The sequence below is a fragment of the Carassius auratus genome, unplaced genomic scaffold, assembly GCF_003368295.1.
Source record: "Carassius auratus strain Wakin unplaced genomic scaffold, ASM336829v1 scaf_tig00023612, whole genome shotgun sequence".
NCBI classification, from domain to species: Eukaryota; Metazoa; Chordata; class Actinopteri; order Cypriniformes; family Cyprinidae; genus Carassius; species Carassius auratus.
The window spans coordinates 272,564-282,288 of record NW_020525285.1 but is presented as its reverse complement, the minus strand read 5'-3'; the positions used below and the strand labels follow the sequence as shown (position 1 = coordinate 282,288).

General features: G+C 38.5%; 1 long non-coding RNA gene across 1 annotated transcript; it reads left to right on the top strand.

The window, feature by feature from the left end:
* The first annotated feature begins 910 nt into the window (after nt 1-910).
* Nucleotides 911-4,087, top strand: LOC113077966 (uncharacterized). The gene is made up of 4 exons (XR_003281433.1): nt 911-945; nt 2,079-2,268; nt 2,971-3,011; nt 3,087-4,087. It is a non-coding gene; the product is annotated as an uncharacterized LOC113077966 (long non-coding RNA).
* Nucleotides 4,088-9,725: the final 5,638 nt, after the last annotated feature.

The window sequence follows — 9,725 nt, the reverse complement described above, 5'->3', positions numbered from 1 at the left end:
GCAGGCTGAGGTTGCGCCGGCGGCGGGCTGGAAGCAGCAGTGGGCTGCCGGGGCAAGATGTGTCTGATGGCCTCAGACTGCTTCTGGGCGGCAGAGAACTGCTGGGCAAATCTCTTACCGCGTCGCCGAAGAGGCCATCCTGGGAGACCGGGGAGTTGAGGAGCTGAGCCCGATCAGACTCCCTCATGTCTGCCAGGTTCAGCCATAGGTGGCGCTCCTGGACCACCAAAGTGAACATCACCTGACCCAAGGAGCGCGCAGTGACCTTCGTCGCCCGGAAAGCGAGGTCGGTAGCAGTGCGCGCCTCCTGAAAAACCCCTGGGTCATCACCGCCCTCGTGCAGCTGCTGGAGCAGCTTGGCCTGATAGACCTGAAGTGAGGCCATGGCATGCAGGGCAGAAGCGGTCTGGCCCGCCGCTCTGTAAGCCTTGGCCTCAAGCGTGGATGAGAACTTACAGGCCTTGGAGGGCAGCTTGGGACCACCACGCCAAGGGGAGGCAGTATCATTCCTGATACTGCAGTTTAGTTTCAACTCTAATAAACAAACCTGAATCAACTAATTTGAACCTTTTAGCTTTGTTGGATCTAACTTAAACTAAACAACTTATGTATTGTACCATTGAAACTCAAATTTGTAAATGTTTTGTAGCAACTATAGCAATTTGAAAGTATACCCACTTAAAGAAAAAGGAAACTGACTTCTCACACTTCTCTAAAGCTCAAAAAAATAAATAAAGCCATTAGTGATTGGGGGAGGGGGGACTTTTAAAAAGTGCAGCTATAGAAATGCAGCTAATTGGTCAGTTGGTGAGATTTGAGGAAGTTAACAGCCACAGGATGAGCTGATGATGTTTAAATGAAGAGCTATAAATACAGAATGAGAGAAAGACTGACAGAAACAAGAAAGTGCTTGTAAGTGTCTGCTTGGACTGATCATTCTCACAGGTAAAGAAATCTGATTATGATCTGTAAGATAAAAGATGTGTGTGAACAACCATCTATCCAAACAATTTAGTTTAATTATATTTACTTAATGACATAGTTTCTGGAGTTTGAATGTGTAGAAGTCTTTTGCAAAGCTCTGTTTATTTTAAATGTATTATAAAGTGAACTCAGAATTCCTGAAATCAGGTTATGTGACATGCCTGGGTTAGTTTAAGCAAATAGATTATTAAACTTTTGGCTCCAAAAACTGAAATAACTTTCAGGATATGAAGCCATAGCAACCCATTCTCTGAACATAACTTGCTCTGGAGTTTTGTTCTGGGATGAGTTTATTTCAGAGATATTCAGCACATGTCTCCTGTAAATGAGCGCCCTGCTGATGTGACCGATCTCACACATTATATTATATAACTTTATTTAGAGGTGTCATATTTGAATTTTTTAAATGGAACCTTCATTTTAAAGAATAGCTATTTGATAGTTTATCTGTTATGATGATTCATTGTGAAGAATATTTATAAAGTTAATTATTCGTCATAATGAATTTTAAGAAAAATATTAGAAAAATATAAATAGGCTGTATTCTGTATAGGCCAGTAGGTTAATTAAATTTTTTACATTTTGATTAGACTGCAGAATAACTTAAAATGAGAGAAATCCCTGACATATTTTTTTTCTTTGACTGCAGAAAAAACAAATAGAAAAACCATTTAACTTTTAATAAAAAAAAGAAATAAAATGAAAAAAAGAAAACACCCCAAAATGTAAATGAGAAAAAAATTACTAAATGGGTGAATGATATTAGACAGGTAACACATATACAATCGCTGGCATCAGTCACAAATGTTTAACATGACTGGCAACGACTGGTTGAATTTCCAGATTAAAAATGATTACAACATTATGATTTAAAATATTCTTTGAAACTTAATTTGACGTTTGAAAAAGGGCCCTTTTCAAGAGTTTTAAGAAACAGTCATGGAAGTGTCTCTCTTTAGGTACACTCAAGTATTTTAATAATATTATATTATCTGCGAGTACCCTGTACACATTTTATATACTTTTAAGATTCAAAGTAGGGCCTACACTACAAGTGCACATTCAATACAATTAATGTCCTTATTTTTCCAAAGGAAAACTTATTCTGGAACAACAGTGTGGGCAGTGAGATGAGAACAGAGACACACTGAGCTTTAACCACTAACCATCGACCAACTGCTGACTGATGAGGAAACATCATTAGCTTCTGAGAGACAAAGACAAACTGAACCACAGTGATCTGAACTGAAGACAGCGACTGTAACACATTTCAGTTTCATTCAGGTAAGCTCTCATCTGTCAGATTTAATGCAGATTTTAATGTGAAAGTAATATTACAAGAACTTCTCTTAATGAAGATCTGCCAGGTTTATCAGTGCTATGGTGTAGGTTCTTGACTTTGTTTTTTTTTTTCACTCTCATAATGTGAAAATTAAAATAGAAACGGGTTAAACGAAAAATATCTCATGAACTATTCCACTGGAATTACATTCTTTACTGTGAGAATAATTCAAAGCAGTGAAACACAACATAACTTATTTTATATCTCAGAATGATGGAAAACAGTTAAAATAGTTTGTTAACTCAACATAGATTTATGTTACAAATAACTGTTTTATTAGAGTATAACTGAACACGACTAGCTGACTAGCATTAGTCTGAACACACCAAGTACACTGCATTCTCAGACTCAACCTGACTCGAAAGACAGACACAGATCACCACTGATGTTTACTGTTTTTCTATTTACAATTTTATTATGTATTTCCTAGTTACCAGCCAGTTTCAACATTTATTTAAAAGATTTAATCTAATCCAAAAAAAAAAAAAAGAAATATATTTTCACTGAGCTCTGATATGATTATTTAGAGCAAGTCATTTCCATTAAAGATGCTGTAAATGTATGAAACAGCTATGTTTTGAATTATTCACTGTCACTCAATATCTGACTCATTCACCCAATATAAAACTTTTTTTTTTTTTCAGCAACATGAACGGTGAATATCAGGCCTTGATGGATGAAAACAGTTAGTATTTTGATTATTATTACAATATTACTGATTATTATAATGTCCCTAATGAAACTCAATATGATTCTTCAGAAACCAGAGCCATAATCTTCCTCATGACTAGTGTTTGTGTGAGTCTTCCAGCTCTGGTTTTGGCTTTTCAACTTTTCCACCTTCACAGAAAGATCAGAGGCCGAATCTCAGTCTTCATCCTCCTCCTCCTCCTCAATGATCTGATACAATTACTCCTTCATCTATATATACTGGCAAATATACTGTCAGAATACAGATACTATATCCCTGAGCTTGTCCAGTTTTGGTTGGGATTATATTGGTGTGGTTTTCATCTGCATCAGCTGGTGGCTCTGGAGGGGATTGTGACTCTGAAATATCCGCTTTGTTCTGCTCGTATTTTCTCAGTGCCCTGTTACATCACAGTCTCCATCCTTGTGCTTTTTTTTTCTACAGTGAGTGCATTATTTCTTTCTATTCCTTTAGCTCGTCCACTTGAAACTTCAAACAAGTCATTATTCAGTCTCAGCACAAGTTTTGTTCCTCTGATCGTATTGTCTGTATCATCTACAATCAGCTGTAAAGCCTCTTCCACTCCTGTCAGCAAAAACATATGTTCATTGTTCATTGTTGCTAGTCTTACATATGTTATGATGTACTTACCTTTCATGTTCATCACCTGGGTGGATTTCTTTAATTTATATCCATATGTCGACCCATCTTGGTTCATAATATCTCACTGTTTGATGAGTTTGAGAGTGTTTTCAGGCCCTATTCTGTGTGGTTTGGTCTGCAGAGAAAATCTCAGAGATGTTCAGACGCCACAAACACACACAGAACTCAACGCTGATGAGACGTCAGTATGAACTTGAGTTTCATTAGTCCTCACTCCTGAAACTGGCTTCATAAAAAAACATGAAATGACCTGTATAATGAAAAGAATTAATAATATAAATAATATATGACTTAAAGATTAATTTGTAAGGTTTGTGGTTGCTAAAAGTGAAAGTGTGCTCTCTGTGCCACAAACAGCACAAACTGAGTTTCCGGGCCCTATTTTAACGATCTGAAACGCAAGTGTCAAAGCGCGAAGCGCAAGTAAGTTTGTGGGCGGGTCTCGGCGCTGTTGCTATTTTCCCGGCGGGATAAATGGCTCTTGCGCCCGGCGCAAATCTAAAATGGGTTGGTCTGAAGTAGCTTCATTATTCATAGGTGTGGTTTGGGCGTAACGTGAAATAAACCAATCAGAGCGTCATCCAACATTCCCTTTAAAAGCAGGTGTGCAAGTTCCATTATGGATTGCTATTATTATGGCGTATTTACCAGGCGCACGCCAGGAGCGGTTCACAGCCGAGGAGACTGATGTTCTTGTAAGAGCAGTGAAAGACAGAGAAGTTGTGTTGTATGGGGATGGGAGAAACCCACCCAAAATAGCGTCGGTTAAACAAGCGTGGAGGAAATAGCCACAATTGTTTCATCGATTTTTTTTTCCTGGTTCTTGACGGACAAACCAATTTGTCAGATGTCCTTAAATACATATATGACCTCAAACAGGTCTGATCCTTAATTACTACAATTAGCCTGAATAATTTGTAAGCTAGATTTATGCCTATTTTTTTCACATCTTCGTGGCACACCACAATGATTTCCGTCATCTCATGTGTTAATATTTTTTTTAAGTGTAACAATTTATGATTTCCAAAAATAACTGTTGCATCTGTGTAGATTACATGAGCAAAGTGTATGCGCGTTGTGCACGCTATACATTATGGTCAAGCATGCGCCCTTAAAATAGCATAATGAACAACGCGCAACGCGCCACTGACTTTAGACTAGTTTTTTTCTGGTCAGTGGCGCAATTGTTTAATGGTACAGCAAAATAGCACCAGGGATTGTTTGCGCCGGAACACGCCTCCTTTTTTGCGCTGAACCGCCCAGGGAGCGCAAGTTCATTCACTAGTTTAGCGACGTGCGTCTGTGGAGGGAAAAGCGCGCTTTGCGCGGGTGCAAAATAGGAATGACACATGCGTCGGTGTACAAAGTCAATTGCGCTGGGTGCAAGATAGGGCCCTCCATCTCTTTAATGATCATTTTGACCGTTTGTTTAATATTGTAATATATAAATATGTAAAAAAGTAAAATCCAAATTTGTCATGATCATTGTTTATGATTGATTTCAATATTCAGCAATTGAAAGAATTGTAAAGGGCATCCCATATTAAAAAAGTGTAACATTCAATGTGATTTCAGCTGTCAATCATCCATATATTAGAATAAAACATCTAACACAATGCAGTTCTAACCAGCAAATGATGTGCACACAGATCATTAACATTCGGACCTTCAATGGTATCAAAACTACAAATATATGAGCATCTCCCACAAATGAACACATTACAGTCCACAGACATTGTTTTTAAAGAACACAATAAAAATCCCCCAAAATACAAAGACCTCATGCTGTGCATGTACATTGATCACTCTCCCTCTCTCTATAGAGTATATATAGATGTATATGCATATTTCAGTCATGAAACAGATGGAGCAGGGTGATGGGTTATTAATGTAACTGATGATATTCAGAGAGTTAAATAACTCGGCAGAAGCTGATTGGTTCATGTTGCATACCCAGCCAATGAGTTACTGCCTTGCATTTGCTTTGCTTTTTTTTTCGTGCTATGGAAGAAAACGGCTGCTGTCAACTGTCTGGTTGCCAATATTCTTCAGAATATATTCATATCTTCATACCCTAACCCTAACCCTAATAAAAAAAAAAAAAAAAAAAAAAAAAAAACATCAACAAAAACTTCCATACAGGTTTGGACAAACTTGAGGGTGAGTATATGATGAAAGGGTTTAAAATTTAAGGTTCTCTTTAAGGTTAAGGTTAAGTTTAGTATTAGGATTATAAAGTGAAAGTGAAAGTGACATTCAGCCAAGTATGGCGACCCATTTAACCCATCCGAAGTGCACACACACAGAGCAGTGAACACACACACACGCACACACACACACACACACACGCACACACGGAGCAGTGTTCATCATTTACGCTGCGGCGCGCGGGGAGCAGTTGGGGGTTCAATGCCTTGCTCAAGGGCACCTAAGTCGTGGTATTGGAGGTGGAGAGAGAACTGTACATGCACTCCCACCCACAATTCCTGCCGGCCCAGGACTCAAACTCACAACCTTTCGATTGCAAGTCACTAACCGTCAGGCCACGACTTCCCCATGTTATGTTATGTTTATTCTGCAAAGTCACCAAGTTGATGATTTGTTTCAGACTGATTGCGCATCATCACAAACTCAGCTCTTAACTGTGCCCTGCAGCCCAGGAGCAACTGTTTTTCAGGGCTCTGCAGTATTTCCTTTCACCTGCTTTGTATTACAAACATTAAAATCAATAAAAAAACGTTTAAAAAAAAACAAAACAAAAAAAACTTCTTTCTCTGGGCACACGTCACTGAGCACAAAGGAAAGGCAGTTGTACAGTTTTGCACAGCAATGAGTAATCATTCTGATTTCGATTGCTGCTCACCAAAAGATCTATGAAAAACATTTCCTGCAAGATAATTTCCTAAAATTAGGTTGTTACATCTTCAACGGGTAATTGTGCACAAACTTCCAATCTTACATGACCTGTGATCAAGCCAGACTTGAGGTACAGATCATGCAGTGGCAGTTTAAGACATTCATTGCCTAATCCGTGCACTAAAACATTAGCTCCCGTGTCACTTTCTCACAAATCAGTGATTGGACTGATCCCGTGTTTCTCAAAATCTTCACTTCGTCAGGTGAAAGAGACACAGTGCCATCCAACAAGAACGTCTGATACATACCAGTAGCAGTGTGTGTCACAGTGTGTGTGCAGTTTTAGGGTTCACACCTGCCACAGAAAAAAATGAACTTTCTTGCTTTTCTTTTTTTGGCCAATTTTGCTGTCACAGGTTTGGTATCTGATGAGTTAGGGGTTGACTCTTAACAGAACTAACATTTTGAGAGTTTATTACATTATATTACAAGTGTGCACTTCTCCTGAGCGAACTTGACATAAGTCTGTTTGGCAGAAGGCAGAAGAGACCTCATGGGCACTGATACACTGACATGTGCTCAGATAAGAAACTACATTTCTTTAATCAGTTTCTGCAGAATCTCTGATACAGAGACATGACATGATAACGTCATTCATTCACAACCAACTGAAGGTTTTACTCACGTATGATGGAGATAAATAACTCTGTGAAAAATGAACACAGACTGTATGTAATGTGTTGTAATTATTGAGTATGAAAACATGATATCAGTGTTTAACAGTATGGTGCATCTGAACATTCATCTTTTGCAGGTCTAATGGATTCAACTCTGATTCCAGTCAGCAGCTAAAACTCTGAGAAGAAATCAAGCCAAAATCCTACAAAACAAGGTCCATGATCACTGACACACATCATCAGTCTCTCACTTCAGTGGTGTGCAGTTGCTCTCACAAACTGCTTTTCATTTAATTTAGTTTGTTTGTTATGAGGTTGTTTTTGCTATTCAGAGCTGCGGGAGATAACTATCACTGAAATATAAACTGCAACTTGTTGTTTTCACACATTTAGATACTATCTCGGTTATTTCCACAATCTGCCACATAAATCTAAAGATATAAATATATCTCCATAGAGTCAACTACAGCACCTACACAAAGCAAAATACCACTCTAAACACTCTAAATCATATTTTTGTATATGAATGAGTCTCATTTGAGAGGTTTTATTCACATTACAGGCTTCTTCTAGAATCAGGAGATGATCATAAACTTAGATTCTCTGAAGCTTCCCTCTTGGTCCACAAGTGATCCTCTTAGATATCTAACTGAGCCATAACAGGTTATTATGCTGTTATTAACTTTGTATCATTGAGACTACTTCAGATCATCTATGTGAGAAGAGCGGGGTGAGTTTCGAACAATGATAGAACCTGATGATTGTATGATTTAAAAATTAATTTCAATTTAATGAAATGAAATGAAATGTAAAATGAGAGGTCAGTGAGTTATTTTGCAATTACTTATGTTGTAGTAAGGAAAGACTCATACATAGGAAATAGAAATACCTGCAATATTAGAATAAAATACTCTCTACAAATATCAGACTAGATTTGTTTCATGTTTATGGATATTTGATCAATTTGGACAACTTTCAATGTCATTTTCAATTGCAGAGACTTAAAATATGATATGAATTTGAGATTGATTAAAAACAGCAACATTTGACTTTTAATAAACATGAATAGTTATTTGCACCAATATAAATATATGGTAAAAATGCATCAGTGTCATGACAACCAGAGAAACTGCAGAAGTCTTTATCATGTCCTGATCTTGAGCCAAGTGAGATGCTGTCATAACTTAACAAGAACTGAAAAGATCAGTAGAGAGAGATAAACCAAAATTGGTCAGAAGTCTTAAATGCAGCGACGGAAAACATTTGATGGTTTTGCTGCTAAATCTTCAAGTTAGTAAATTCAAAGCTCACTTACTTTCTCAATGTCACACTTTTAATGATTACTCCATGTATTCAATAAAAATTTGAAAAGTATAACAGTTTGTGTTATTATTTAAGTCTATTGTTTCTACTGTAATTGTTTGATCGGACCACATGTTCAAAAGGTTTACAAACTTATTCCTGCAGTTGCATATAACTATTTTTACATGTAAAACATTTTATAAAAGAATTGGATATATATACAGACAACAAGCAAGGTATATATTGAACTAACCTGGCGGTGCATCCACACGCAGCGGCTTCTCTCTGTCCCGACAGAACGGTGTTTTCTTGTTTTTTGTCTTTTGAGTCGCGGTCTATTTGTATGTCTTAATCGCATCTACTTGTCTGTAAGCGCACATACAGTCGCGAGTTTCTGCTCAATGATGGCAGAACCGCATTTTTACAGTTAAACTCCACACACCCGGAAAAGCTGCGGGATCTCGGTCTGCTACGGAGGCCTACACCATCACCGACCCCCACTACAGCATCTAGCCCCCATTGGAGGCACCACAAGCGGTGTGAGAGGAAGCAGAAGAGGGGCAAGTGTGGAGGTATCCGGGCTATGCTAACGGCTAACCCACACAAGCCATCTATCCCCATCATCGTACTGTCTAACGTACGCTCGTTGGACAATAAACTGGACTACATCCAATTACTACATTCAACTCAGAGGACCATAAGAGACTGTTGTGTTTTTGTGTTCACGGAAACATGGCTCAGTGACAACGTTCCAGCTGATGTGCTATCGTAGGCTTTGTGTTTACATCAATGACGCACGGTGCCGCGATTCTATTGTGATCTGCAAACACTGCTCACCCCTGGTGGAGTTTATGATTATTACGTGCCGGCCGTTCTATCTGCTGAGGGAATATACTGCCATACTGGTCATTTCAGTTTACATTCCCCCGAACAACAGCAACAGGAACGACACACTAAATGAACTGTACCAGCACATCAGTGAGCAGCAGACAGAAAACCCTGATGGTTTTATCATCATAGCTGGGGATTTCAACCATGCTGACTTAAAGAGTGTGTTTCTAACACGAGGTAATAACATTTTGGACTTTGTTTACACCACACAGAGAGGAGCTTTCAAAGCCCACCCTCTCCCCAACCTCAGAGCCTCAGACCACATCACTGTCATGCTAATGCCTGCATACAGACCACTCATTAAAGTCACCAAACCAGT